Below are 14,735 nucleotides of genomic sequence, written 5' to 3' on the forward strand. Positions count from 1 at the left end.
TTCATATTTTCTTCGTTTGTTGATCACTGGCACTGGCACTGTTTCCTCTGTTCGTTGTTATTTTTCATTGCTAAACAGCGTTCAAGTTAGCAAGAGAACGCGCTGCACGCACCGCTTCTCTTTTTTGCCATGCCACAAATTTTTTCAGCACCGCGTAGCCCATACTACTGGCGACCAAAACCATAATCACAATCAGGAGCAATTGATTTTCTTCATGATAGGTAGTGTGCTGCTCCATATTGTTAATAATTTCCACTTGCGGGTCGCCCGCGACGTTTGTTGATTTACTTTGGGGTTTCCCCATTTTGGTTTTTAATTATTTTATTTTTACACTTTCATCACGTTCATCTCGTTGAAACTTTTCTTTGGGTTTTCACACAGTCATACTGTCGAGGGTTTTTCACTTTCTTCTTGTTGAAACTTTTCTTTGGGTTTTCACACAGTCATACTGTCGAGGTTTTTTCACTTTCTTCTTGTTGAAACTTTTCTTTGGGTTTTCACACAGTCATACTGTCGAGGTTTTTTTTTTCACTACACAGTGGCCAACTCGGGTTCGCCGAAACCGAAAATTTACTGCTTCCAGGGCGGGCACGACGACGTCTTACACAAACGGGAATCGCGCACCGAAACTGCTCCTGGCAGGATCGCCATGTAATGTCCGTGCATACTCTGACAAGTCAATCTCCCATCAACTGGCTAACGATGGATGTCATCTAAGTAGAAAATAACCATACTCTGGTGAACTCCGGTTTAAGACTAAACTTTATTTTCTACTTGAGTAGACGCAGGCCCTCACAGCCGAGGGCCTACGTGACCTAAAATACTTGGTCAGCAGAATGGGTGCGATCCGATCGTCGGTCATTGGATCGCAGCATTCTGCTGACGCGTTCTTAGAACGAACAGTTGCAACATTGTAGCAACTGTCGTTCTTACTAGGGCGGTATCCACCACAGGTTATTCCGACTTAGAGAAATTTCAACGATTTAAAAAAAAAAACCCGATTTAATCCCACCTGGGGTGAGATAGAGCCTTTCTTACTAAAGAATATAACGATGGTAGAACTTCTTTCAATTCATAACATTGACTTTGTTTAGAAGAAGAAGAAAGTCTTATGATGAAAGCAAAGTATTATAAATGATATGATTTCCAAAAGAAACAAAAAAACGCCATTTTCACCAAAAGAATATTTTTAATCGTACATATTCTTAATCAAACAAGCGTTTATGACAAACGCGAGCATAGCAAGCTTCACATGCGCCAGTGACAACGCACACCGCGGTAGGCGCAAAGAAAAACCGAGGTATAAGTGAACCGCATGTGCCGCACGGTGCAGGGAAGATAGCCATTCAGCATCTACGAATGTGACAGAGTCAGAGATAGCTATTTTTACAACCGTTTTTACAACCGCACCACTACACACTCAATCGCGAGAACCTTAGGTAGGGTACGTTATCCATTAGTGGACCCCTTTCCTATAGTGGACCCTCTGAAGTGTTTTTGATGAAAAAATCAATAAAACCACAATTTCAAGCGTGTTTTTGTCTACAAATCTGTTATTTGGCATGTTCAGCATAATTTAAAACAATGTTGGCTGACATTGACGTGTCCTTTGAGCCAAAATAAGTGTTTTGAGTTCGATATCTGAAATCAGCCATGGCCACTAGCATTTTCACAACAAAACTGCATTTATATTTTATGATTGAATTAAGTATCCAATCATGTTTTGACTGATAATTCAACTTCAGCAGGTCGAAATAATGTAAGTTTAAGAAACTTTACTAAAATAAAGCGAAGAACTGCTCATTTTCGAGCAAAAATTAGGGGGGATCCAATATAGGACAACGCAACTCTAAACTTTTCCAAAAGTGGACCCCTGTTAATTTAACTTACAAAAATAAAGAAAACTGTGTATTTAAGCAAAAGTTTCTCTTAAACATACAATAAATGCTTGTTGTAATCCACCTAAACACTTATTTTTTTTTCAATTATAGCTGTTTTCATGTTAAAAGTACCAAATATGCTGAAGCCGAAAGAATTTATAATTAATCAAAACTTTAGTTAATGGTACTTTACTGAAGCATCATAGTTGCAGTTTGAAATGATATTTTATAATAATAAATCAATAACAAAACATTATTTTTAAATAAACATGCGTGGTTTTATCAGCAACTGTAAACAAATCTATTGTTTAGTTTCGGTCAATCATTTATGTAATTAATATGGAAAAAATTGCATCAAAATTTCTTTTTAAATTATTTGTATGTTTACAGTGGTTTTTGAAACGTTTTCTCTGATCTTTTCGGAAATAAATGTGTTTAAATGTCTGTTAGGTTTTTGTTGTTTAAAGCCAAATTTGTTAACAAAACATATTTGTTCATGATGAAAAGTGAGCAAAACTCATCTTTTATTCATTATATCTATCATTAGACCTACACAATGCATCAAAACATCAAATATCGGTTAAATTAGGTATAAAAATAACAGTTTGCCTATAGTGGACCCGGGTCCACAATCGGATTATGGACCCGGGTCCACTATAGGAAAAGGGGGTCCATAACAGGCAAAAAAAACTTTTTTTTCAAATGGCTATTTTTCTGCTCAAAAACAAAAAACTGATGAAACAAATACTTAAAATTGTTCAAAACACTCCAGCTTCCATTATTTTGTTCAAAGGGTTATGAAAAAGTGCTTAAAATATTGAAAATTTGCGAAAATGTGCTTCGGCTCTACTAGGGGTCCACTAATGGTTAAAATACCCTAGAAAGCCATTGGCGTCGCCAGCATTGAAAACTTTGAAAACGATATAAACGATGAAAAGCTTAGAAAGCTCCTATTGGAATCCAATGAACCCTGTTAAATAAACTTACGAAATCACGAAAAAATTGAGTCTACTTTTAGGCGATTTTCGGAGCCCACGGAAAACAAATAGATTGTAGCCGGATGAATGTCCTATGTCACAAAAGTTTTTAAATAAACATTGGACAGTTATGCAAAAACAAACAGGGCAAAAGAAACCGAAAAGCTACGATATCTTACATGTTATTTTTTTTTTTTATTTATATTTATTCAAATTTCTTTTCCATGTGCATTCATTCAGTTAAAATATTATTGAGTGTCCAATCACAAACGATGACTTTTCACCTCAATTTTAAATACTAGCAACTTTCATTTATTCATGAAATATTGTAGCTTTCGCTATTCAGTGATTTCAAATGTAGGAGGTCCTACATGTACAAAAGGGAAAAGGGATACCTTAAAACTAACTTATAAACTATATAAAGAGCGGATCAATGCAGCTGAAGACTGCAATGATTTTTGTCGAAATGCATCAATTATCTTATTGGACATAACATCCAAAGTGTCAACTTCGGCTAATTGATGAAGTTCACTGGTGCTGAACCAGGGAGGAAGTTTCAGAATCATTTTCAGAATTTTGTTCTGAATCCTCTGAAGTTTTTCTTCCTGGTTAAGCAACAGCTTGTCCAGATCGGCACAGCATAAAGCATGGCAGGTCTGAAAATTTGTTTATAAATTAACAGTTTATTCTTGAGACAAAGTCTAGAATTCCTGTTTATAAGTGGATACAAACATTTAATATATTTGTTACATTTAACCTGGATACTTTCAATGTGATCCTTGTAAGTAAGGTTTTTGTCAAAACCAAGTCCAAGATATTTCACTTGATCCTCCCACTTTAAATTTACCTCATTCATCTTTATAATGTGATGACTTTTTGGTTTAAGAAAATCAGCCCTTGGTTTGTGAGGGAAAATAATAAGTTGAGTTTTTGCAGCATTTGGAGTAATTTTCCATTCTTTCAAATAAGAATTGAAAATATCCAAGCTTTTTTGTAATCTTCCTGTGATGACACGAAGGCTTCTGCCTTTGGCGGAGATGCTTGTGTCATCAGCAAAAAGTGATTTCTGACATCCTGGGGGCAAATCAGGCAAGTCAGAAGTAAAAATATTGTATAAAATTGGACCCAAAATGCTTCCTTGAGGGACGCCAGCACGTACAGGTAGTTGATCAGATTTGCTATTCTGATAACATACCTGCAGAGTACGATCCGTCAAATAATTTTGAATAATTTTCACGATATAAATCGGAAAATTAAACCTTTTCAATTTCGCAATCAAACCTTTATGCCAAACACTGTCAAATGCTTTTTCTATGTCTAGAAGAGCAGCGCCAGTAGAATAGCCCTCAGATTTGTTGCTTCGAATTAAATTTGAAACTCTCAACAACTGATGAGTAGTTGAATGCCCAAGGCGAAATCCAAACTGCTCATCAGCGAAAATTGAATTTTCATTAATGTGCGTCATCATTCTATTAAGAATTATTCTTTCGAATAATTTACTAATAGATGAAAGCAAACTAATGGGCCGATAGCTTGAGGCTTCAGCAGGATTTTTATCCGGTTTCAAAATCGGAATTACTTTGGCATTTTTCCAACTACTGGGAAAATATGCCAAATCAAAACATTTGTTGAAAATATTGACCAAGCTACTTAAAGTTGCTTCTGGTAATTTTTTAATTAAAATGTAAAAAATGCCATCCTCACCAGGGGCTTTCATATTTTTAAATTTTTTGATAATAGATTTTATTTCATTCAGATCCGTATTAAAAACTTCATCTGATGAAAATTCTTGTTCAACAATATTCTGAAATTCTATTGAAATTTGATTTTCAATAGGACTCAAAACATTCAAGTTGAAATTATGAGCACTCTCAAACTGCTGAGCAAGTTTTTGAGCTTTTTCCCCATTAGTTAATAGAATATTATCACCATCTTTTAAAGAAGGGATGGGTTTTGAGGTTTCTTAAGAACCTTTGAAAGTTTCCAAAAGGTTTGGAATAAGGTTTAATTTGTTCGACATCTCTTGCGAACTTTTCATTTCGCAGGAGAGTGAATCTGTGGTCAATAACCTTTTGCAAATCTTTTGAATTCGCTTCAGTGCAGGATCACGAGAACGTTGATACTGTCTTCGGCGAACATTTTCAGACGAATCAAAAGCTGAAGATCGTCATCAATAATGGGAGAATCAAATTTGACTTGGACTTTAGGAATAGCAATATTCCTAGCATCCAAAATTGCATTAGTTAAAGATTCCAAGGCTGAATCAATATCAGCTTTGGTTTCTAAAACAAAATCATGATTTAAATTATTCTCAATATGATGCTGATACCTGTCCCAATTAGCTTTGTGGTAATTGAACACAGAACTATTGGGTCTGGTAACTGCTTCATGAGAAAGTGAAAAAGTTACTGGAAGGTGATCAGAATCAAAATCAGCATGAGTCACTAAAGGACCACAATACTGACTTTGATTTGTCAAAACCAAATCAATTGTTGATGGATTTCTAACAGAAGAAAAGCAAATTGGCCCATTCGGGTATAAAACCGAATAAAGACCAGAAGTGCAATCTCTGAACAGAATTTTACCATTGGAATTTACTTTTGAATTATTCCAAGATTGGTGTTTGGCATTAAAATCACCGATGATCAAAAATCGAGATCTATGCCGAGTAAGTTTATTCAAATCCCCTTTGAAATAATTTTTATTTTCCCCAGTGCATTGGAATGGCAAATATGCAGCTGCAATCATAATTTTCCCAAAAGAAGTTTCAAGTTCAATGCCCAAACTTTCAATAACTTTTAACTTAAAGTCACGTAACGTGCTATAAGTCATACTACGGTGGATAACTATTGCAACTCCACCGCCATTTCGATTCATTCGGTTATTAGTTATAACTTTATAATCTGGATCACTTTTCAAATAAGTGCCAGTTTTTAAAAATGTTTCGGTTATAACAGCAACATGCACGTTATGAACTCGTAAAAGTTGAAAAATTCATTTTCTTTCGCTTTTAAAGAGCGAGCATTAAAATTCATAATATTGATGGAATTACTTAGATCCATGATTAAACTTCAGGGTAAGAACAACATCATTCGCAAATTTTAATCCAATCTGGATTGCTTCCATCATGGATGTAGCATTACTCATTGTTTGAATCAAACCAAACAGTGAGTTTTGCAAAAAAGTCATTTTTTCAAACGTAACATCGCCGAGATCAGAAGATCCCAAAGCGTTGCCAGCAGAAAAATTTTCAAATGAGATTTGAGGTACCTGCCTGTCGTGACTTGAGCGGTATTCACTTCAAATTTTCGGAAAATCTTCCGTTTCGGATAAGAAACACAAACGCGTCTTTTCTGGCCAAAGCAAAACACACGACTGATTTATTTCTTGTTTGCTCACACATACATCTTCAACTTCTCTCTCGGCTGACCTGATCTCTCTTATTTCGCTAACTCTCTCTCTCTCACTCTTCTCTACCACACTCATTCACTACATCCTCGTTCTTCCCTACTCTTATTTTTGTCTTTGTGTCTTTTTTCACTACTGATTTTATTTTGGATTCATATCTTATTAATTAATAATAATCACAAATTCAACTGCAACCTAATGCTCAGCATGGTGTTCGTTGGTATTCTGGAAACACTGCTCATCCCAAGATTCAGTATTGGCAGATCCTTCTCCGGTATCCTTGATCGAGGTTCATGCAAGTCAAAACCCTAACGTCCATATGGTTTCCTGCAAATAAAAAAATAAAAAACGAAATACTCCAAAGCGCTCGTGTTATAAATTAATTGAATAATACACAAGAAATTATAACCTACAATCTTCCCAGAAAATGGGTTTGAGAAACAAAAATACTTTACCAATTAGTCCATTAATCGATATCACTATTATTATCCTTTTTTTTTGTTTACATTTTCCTTGAAATCCAATCATAAGCTCAAATTTTAAGTCTTGTAGGCTACGAGCCTATCGTTTCCCAAATCTTCACCTCAAAAAGATTGAAAGTCTAAGTCTTTCAAAAACAAACGATATATTTTTTTTTGCATCTTCCCTGAAATCCAATCATGAGCTCAAATTTAAGTCGTATAGGTTACGGGCCTATCGTTTCTCAAATCATCACCTCAAAAAGATTGAATGTCTAAAATTCTTCACCAACTTCCAAAAACAAACGATATTTATTTTTTTGCATCTTCCCTGAAATTCAATCATGAGCTCAAATTTAAGTCTTGTAGGTTACGAGCCTATCGTTTCTCAAATCGTCACCTCAAAAGATTGAAAGTCTAAAATTCTTTACCAACTTCAAAAACAAACGATATTTTTGTTTTTTCATCTTCCCTGAAATCCAATCATGAGCTCAAATTTAAGTCGTGTAGGTTACGAGCCTATCGTTTCTCAAATCATCACCTCAAAAGATTGAAAGTCTAAAATTCTTCACCAACTTTCAAAAACAAACGATATTTTTTTTTTTGCATCTTCCCTGAAATCCAATCATGAGCTCCAATTTAAGTCGTGTAGGTTACGAGCCTATCGTTTCTCAAATCATCACCTCAAAAAGATTGAAAGTCTAAGTCTTTCAAAAACAAACGATATATTTTTTTTTGCATCTTCCCTGAAATCCAATCATGAGCTCAAATTTAAGTCGTATAGGTTACGGGCCTATCGTTTCTCAAATCATCACCTCAAAAAGATTGAAAGTCTAAAATTCTTCACCAACTTCAAAAACAAACGATATTTTTTGCATCTTCCCTGAAATCCAATCATGAGCTCCAATTTAAGTCGTGTAGGTTACGAGCCTATCGTTTCTCAAATCATCACCTCAAAAAGATTGAATGTCTAAAATTCTTCACCAACTTCCAAAAACAAACGATATTTTTTTTTTGCATCTTCCCTGAAATTCAATCATGAGCTCAAATTTAAGTCTTGTAGGTTACGAGCCTATCGTTTCTCAAATCATCACCTCAAAAGATTGAAAGTCTAAAATTCTTCACCAACTTTCAAAAACAAACGATATTTTTTTTTTTTTGCATCTTCCCTGAAATCCAATCATGAGCTCCAATTTAAGTCGTGTAGGTTACGAGCCTATCGTTTCTCAAATCATCACCTCAAAAAGATTGAATGTCTAAAATTCTTCACCAACTTCCAAAAACAAACGATATTTATTTTTTTGCATCTTCCCTGAAATTCAATCATGAGCTCAAATTTAAGTCTTGTAGGTTACGAGCCTATCGTTTCTCAAATCGTCACCTCAAAAGATTGAAAGTCTAAAATTCTTTACCAACTTCAAAAACAAACGATATTTTTGTTTTGCATCTTCCCTGAAATCCAATCATGAGCTCCAATTTAAGTCGTGTAGGTTACGAGCCTATCGTTTCTCAAATCATCACCTCAAAAAGATTGAATGTCTAAAATTCTTCACCAACTTCCAAAAACAAACGATATTTTTTTTTTGCATCTTCCCTGAAATTCAATCATGAGCTCAAATTTAAGTCTTGTAGGTTACGAGCCTATCGTTTCTCAAATCATCACCTCAAAAGATTGAAAGTCTAAAATTCTTTACCAACTTCAAAAACAAACGATATTTTTGTTTTGCATCTTCCCTGAAATCCAATCATGAGCTCCAATTTAAGTCGTGTAGGTTACGAGCCTATCGTTTCTCAAATCATCACCTCAAAAAGATTGAATGTCTAAAATTCTTCACCAACTTCCAAAAACAAACGATATTTTTTTTTTGCATCTTCCCTGAAATTTAATCATGAGCTCAAATTTAAGTCTTGTAGGTTACGAGCCTATCGTTTCTCAAATCGTCACCTCAAAAGATTGAAAGTCTAAAATTCTTTACCAACTTCAAAAACAAACGATATTTTTGTTTTTTCATCTTCCCTGAAATCCAATCATGAGCTCAAATTTAAGTCGTGTAGGTTACGAGCCTATCGTTTCTCAAATCGTCACCTCAAAAAGATTGAAAGTCTAAAATTCTTTACCAACTTCAAAAACAAACGATTTTTTTTTTTGCATCTTCCCTGAAATTCAATCATGAGCTCAAATTTAAGTCGTGTAGGTTACGAGCCTATCGTTTCTCAAATCATCACCTCAAAAAGATTGAAAGTCTAAAATTCTTCACCAACTTTCAAAAACAAACGATATTTTTTTGCAAAATTCAATCATGAGCTCAAATTTAAGTCTTGTAGGTTACGAGCCTATCGTTTCTCAAATCATCACCTCAAAAGATTGAAAGTCTAAAATTCTTTACCAACTTCAAAAACAAACGATTTTTTTTTTTTCATCTTCCCTGAAATTCAATCATGAGCTCAAATTTAAGTCGTGTAGGTTACGAGCCTATCGTTTCTCAAATCGTCACCTCAAAAGATTGAAAGTCTAAAATTCTTTACCAACTCTCAAAAACAAACGATATTTTTGTTTTTTCATCTGAAATCCAATCATGAGCTCAAATTTGAAGTCGTGTAGGTTACGAGCCTATCGTTTCTCAAAGTGAACTGTCACACTTGTCAAACAATACTGATTGAAAGTCAAAAATGTCTTCACCAAAACATCAAAAACAAACGATACTTTTTGTTTTTAGAATCTTCCTGAAATCCAATCAGTGAGCTCAAATTTAAGTCTTGTAGGTTACGAGCCTATCGTTTCTGAAATCATCACCTCAAAAAGATTGAATGTCTAAAATTCTTCACCAACTTTCAAAAACAAACGATATTTTTTTTGCATCTTCCCTGAAATCCAATTATGAGCTCAAATTTAAGTCGTGTAGGTTACGAGCATATCGTTTTATAATCATTTCTCCAAAAAGATTAAAAATATCTGAAATCTTTAACCAATTTGTCCAACAATAGGTTTGTTTCTTTATTATTTGTGTTTTACATCTTCCTTGAAATCCAATCATATACTCAAATTTAAGTCGTGTAGGTTACGAGCCTAACGTTTTTTAAAACATCACCTCAAAAAGATTCAATATCTGAAATCCTTAACCAATTTGTCCAACAATCGATAAATCCCAGTTTTGTAGCATCTTCCTGAATTCGAATTATGAGCTCAAAATTTACCCATAAATTACGCTCAATTATTGCTGGAGCATCAAGCTCAATGTATACATAATTCTTCCTCTATCCTTCTACAGGGTTTAATCTCAAAGTATCCATAATCCACGCTTTACCCTCTGAAGAAACTCAAACAAAAATATGATAATAAACCAGCCGGTTTTTTTTTCGTGACGGCTTTCGCGGCACGCTCACTTCAACTGTTCTGGACTAATATTTGAACATGGCGTATCTCTAAACAAGTTTTTTAAGAAAATGATTTCAGACTGCTTATTTTGTCGTTTTAAACCGAAACAAGGCAAAAACTAGATTTATTTGAACTATACGCCATTTTCAAAAGTTTGGCTAGATAATATCGAAGGCCGCCATCTTAGGCCCACTGGGCCCACAAAAGAGGTACACTCAGTTTGTATGGGAGCTGTCAACATACTCCCGGGCTGTAATAAACGCTCTATTTCACTGGGGATTCAAGCTCGAAGTATCCATAATCCAAGCTCTACCCTCTCGGGGGACTCAGGCACACGAATGCAATAGTAAACGCTCTACCCTCACAGGGAACTCAAGCTACAAGTATCCATAATCCAAGCTCTACCCTCTCGGGGGACTCAAGCACACATATGCATAATAAACGCTCTACCCTCACAGGGGACTCAAGCTACAAGTATCCATAATCCAAGCTCTACCCTCTCGGGGGACTCAAGCACACATATGCATAATAAACGCTCTACCCTCACAGGTGACTCAAGCTCAAAGTATCCATAATCCAAGCTCTACCCTCTCGGGGGACTCAAGCACACATATGCATAATAAACGCTCTACCCTCACAGGGGACTCAAGCTCAAAGTATCCATAATGCAAGCTCTACCCTCTCGGGGGACTCAAGCTACAAGTATCCATAATCCAAGCTCTACCCTCTCGGGGGACTCAAGCACACATATGCATAATAAACGCTCTACCCTCACAGGGGACTCAAGCAATAAGTATCCATAATCCAAGCTCTACCCTCTCGGGGGACTCAAGCACACATATGCATAATAAACACTCTACCCTCACAGGGGACTCAAGCTCAAAGTATCCATAATGCAAGCTCTACCCTCTCGGGGGACTCAAGCACACATATGCATAATAAACGCTCTACCCTCACAGGGGACTCAAGCTCAAAGTATCCATAATGCAAGCTCTACCCTCTCGGGGGACTCAAGCACACATATGCATAATAAACGCTCTACCCTCACAGGGGACTCAAGCTCAAAGTATCCATAATGCAAGCTCTACCCTCTCAGGGGACTCAGGCACACGATGCAATAATAACGCTCTACTCTCACAGGAGACTCAAGCTACAAGTATCCATAATGCAAGCTCTACCCTTTCGAGGGACTCAAGCTCAAATATGCATAATAAACGCTCTACCCTCACAGTAGACTCAAGCTCAAGGATGCGAATCATCACTTACAAACGCATCAATTTGTGATCGGCATCCTGCGTTGGTATAAATTTCTCCATCGCTTTCTAACACAAGATGAAAGAGCACATAACAGTCAACAATGATGAACCAAAATAACCATCAGACACACGCATAGACATGATCTGTCACTGTCTGTTTGTCTCTTTACGCTCATCCTAGCTAATGCGACAAAGCAAGACAGCACGTACCACACGAGCATCGCAGGTAACTAGATAGCAAATTAGGCAACGTTGCAAAGAGAAGAGCTCTTCCTACGATAGTCGTTTACTTGTTTTGGCAGATTGCTCATCTCTCTCAGAGCAAGTCGAGAGGTTCCATTGAAATGAAGATCCCATCTATGAGTTGGTAGCATCCCTGCTCAAGCTCAAAGCATAGAGAAAAAAAATCAAATGGATCGCTTTACAACATGGCCTTGGCGGTCTTTATTAAAAGATTGCAAGTGTGGAACTTGCAGTCCGAAGGCTTAAAACGATCAGGCAATCCAAACCATTTTTTTACACTCACGCTCTCATTCTCCCCGGGATTCGATTTGACGACCCTTGGATTGTGAGTGTCCCTGCCGACCAGCGTGGGTTGGATAACCAAACGACCTGAATTTTGAAGTTGGCCGGGGCCAAATCTGTTCTTGATAAATCTCACCACTACACCACCGGATCCGTCCCAAACTCAATAATTCGTCTACCCTTCCAGGGGACTCGAGCTCAAAGTACACTAGCAGTAACAAGTAGGACTTATTATAATTTGATTTATTTTTCTTGAGTTTTGTTGTTTCATTATTTTTTGATTTACTTCAATTTCTTGACACTCCCTGTTATTGAGGATTTTTCATTATTGCATTTCCTTCGATCTCAATTAACAATTATTATTCAACCTAAATCAATCAAGTACACTTTTTATAATCAATAGAAATATCATCATTCTTAGTTTCTTAGTAGAAGAAAAACATTTATTCGACAAATTAGTATACATTTCAAATTCATTTGTATATTTCATGTTATGCACACAGCACGAAACCGAAGTTTGCATCCCTTGCATTGCACGAAAATTCTGTTCATAATGCACCTTTAAGTCGTTTTTTTTTATCGTTTCCACCGCTACAAAACAGTAAAGTATTGTCCTTTTTAGAATTATCCTTACATGATTTGGTATACTTAATTTTTGTCGTCACTGTGTCGACTCAACTAGTTCAAAGATTGTTCACATTTCATACTTCATACTTTATAACCAACTTAAATCATAAAGAATAAGAAACTTTTTCTAACATTACTAACGTAAAAAAATATGTCGTTGTATTTAAATAACTTCAACTTCAAATCAATCCAATGCCAGAACTCTCACCATTAGCAGTTCAACACCATTTGATTTAACAACAATGACTCATTTTTTTATTTAAAATTATTCTCTTATATATACTCAAAACAAAACATAACGACACCACAACGAAATACATTAGTTCTGTTAAGAAACAACAATAAAACTCAACAACTGTATTTTTATACAAGATCCTTCCATTACAGCACTGGTTCTACAAAAAAATAAAATGTTTGCCTAACATCGGGCTGACATCGGTCCGACAGTAGAGCATTCTCTATACGGGGACCAACACTCGAGTCGGCCCCACATCGACCAAAAGTTGTACTACCTTACCTTAGCGGGAAAAAATCGAACGAAAACGCTGCAGCCACGGCGTTTCTTTGTGTGTGAAACCAATCAAACGGGACACCGCGGCCGACTGCAGCCATGACGTTTCTTTCTACACCAAAATATTTACGATCGAATGCCGGAAAACACGACAAGGTTACCATCAATCAAACAACAAAAATTTCACCGCTGCAGCTTTCTGTGCTCTGCCTTCAACAGAGGACGCCGACGCCATCATGGTTTGCAAACACTTCACAACAGCCAAACTTTGAATAAAAATAATCACTAAAATCACTAAGAACAACAAAACTTATTAATATCTTGATAAAGTATCGCGGAGGGAGCGCTGATTGCGCCATTGTCGTGACTTGAGCGGTATTCACTCCAAATTTTCGGAAAATCTTCCGTTTCGGATAAGAAACACAAACGCGTCTTTTCTGGCCAAAGCAAAACACACGACTGATTTATTTCTTGTTTGCTCACACATACATCTTCAACTTCTCTCTCGGCTGACCTGATCTCTCTTATTTCGCTAACTCTCTCTCTCTCTCACTCTTCTCTACCACACTCATTCACTACACTGCCCAATTTCAGAAAGATTGGTAGAGGATTTAAAATTCGTGGATGAACCCGAAACGACGTTAGCATAAGAAATGCCATTGTTGTTACCTAACTTTTCCACGGTAGGGGTATTTCTAGAATTGTTCGAGTGAGACAGCACGAACGTTTGATTTAAAGATGCAGGTACAACCTGACTTTGAGAAAATTTCGGTTTGGATTTCGGCTGATGCTTAGCACGAGAATCCAAAACCTTTTTCTGATGGGGCAATCCCAGAAATTTGATTTGTGATTTCCACCACAATTTGCACATTTAAATTGGGTGACTTCTTTCACGGGACAATTGTCCTTGTCGTGAGAAGAATCCCCGCAAACCATGCATTTTGGAACCATGGCGCAATGATCAGTACCGTGACCGAATGCCTGGCAACGCCGGCACTGGGTCAGATTCTGGCCATTACCGCCATGTTTCTTAAAATGCTCCCACTTTACCCGTACATGGAACAAAAACTGAACTTTGTCCAAAAGTTTCAAATTGTTGATTTCATTTCTGTTGAAATGAATCAGATAAAATTGTGAAGTCAAACCAAAGCGAGAAATATTCCCGTTTGATTTTTCTTCATTGGTATTACTTGGGATGGGGCAAAGCCAAGCAACACCTTAAGTTCGTTTTTGATCTCATCCACCGACAAGTCGTTGGAGAGACCTTTCAAGACCGCCTTGAATGGCCGAGCATTCTTGGTCTCATACGTGTAGAAATTGTGTTTGTGGTTTTCAAATAACCAACAAAAGTTTGGTGATCTTGTAAAGATTCCGTCAACAAGCGACATTCTCCTCTTCGACCAAGCTGGAACGAAACCTTCAAATTGCAAGTTTCCTTGCAATTCTTCAGTTGCGTTCGAAAGCTGGCCAAATCGGAGACGGAAGTCACTACAATTGGCGGAGCCTTTACTCGTTTCTCGACGGCAGAAGGCTCAGTACGAGGAGAAGGTTCCTTGTCATCAGTTTCGGATAAAACACCGAAACTGTTTGTCAATGGAATTGGAGGATTGACCTCACATTCAGAATCAGAATCAGACCTCAGAAGAGGCTGTTTTCTTTTTCTGTTTCCGTTAGCCGGTTTAGCGTTCAAACGCTTCACCGACGTAACGACCAAATC

The 14,735-nt window shown here is 36.7% G+C and overlaps 1 long non-coding RNA gene across 1 annotated transcript; it reads right to left on the reverse strand.

Moving 5' to 3' along the window:
• Positions 1-6,206: 6,206 nt before the first annotated feature.
• LOC119766894 lies at positions 6,207-13,080 on the reverse strand. The gene is made up of 2 exons (XR_005277197.1): positions 13,025-13,080; positions 6,207-6,592 (listed from the first exon to the last, which is right to left on the reverse strand). It is a non-coding gene; the product is annotated as an uncharacterized LOC119766894 (long non-coding RNA).
• Between the last annotated feature and the right edge of the window lie 1,655 nt (positions 13,081-14,735).

Source organism: Culex quinquefasciatus, chromosome 1 (assembly GCF_015732765.1).
Source record: "Culex quinquefasciatus strain JHB chromosome 1, VPISU_Cqui_1.0_pri_paternal, whole genome shotgun sequence".
Lineage (NCBI taxonomy): Eukaryota > Metazoa > Arthropoda > Insecta > Diptera > Culicidae > Culex > Culex quinquefasciatus.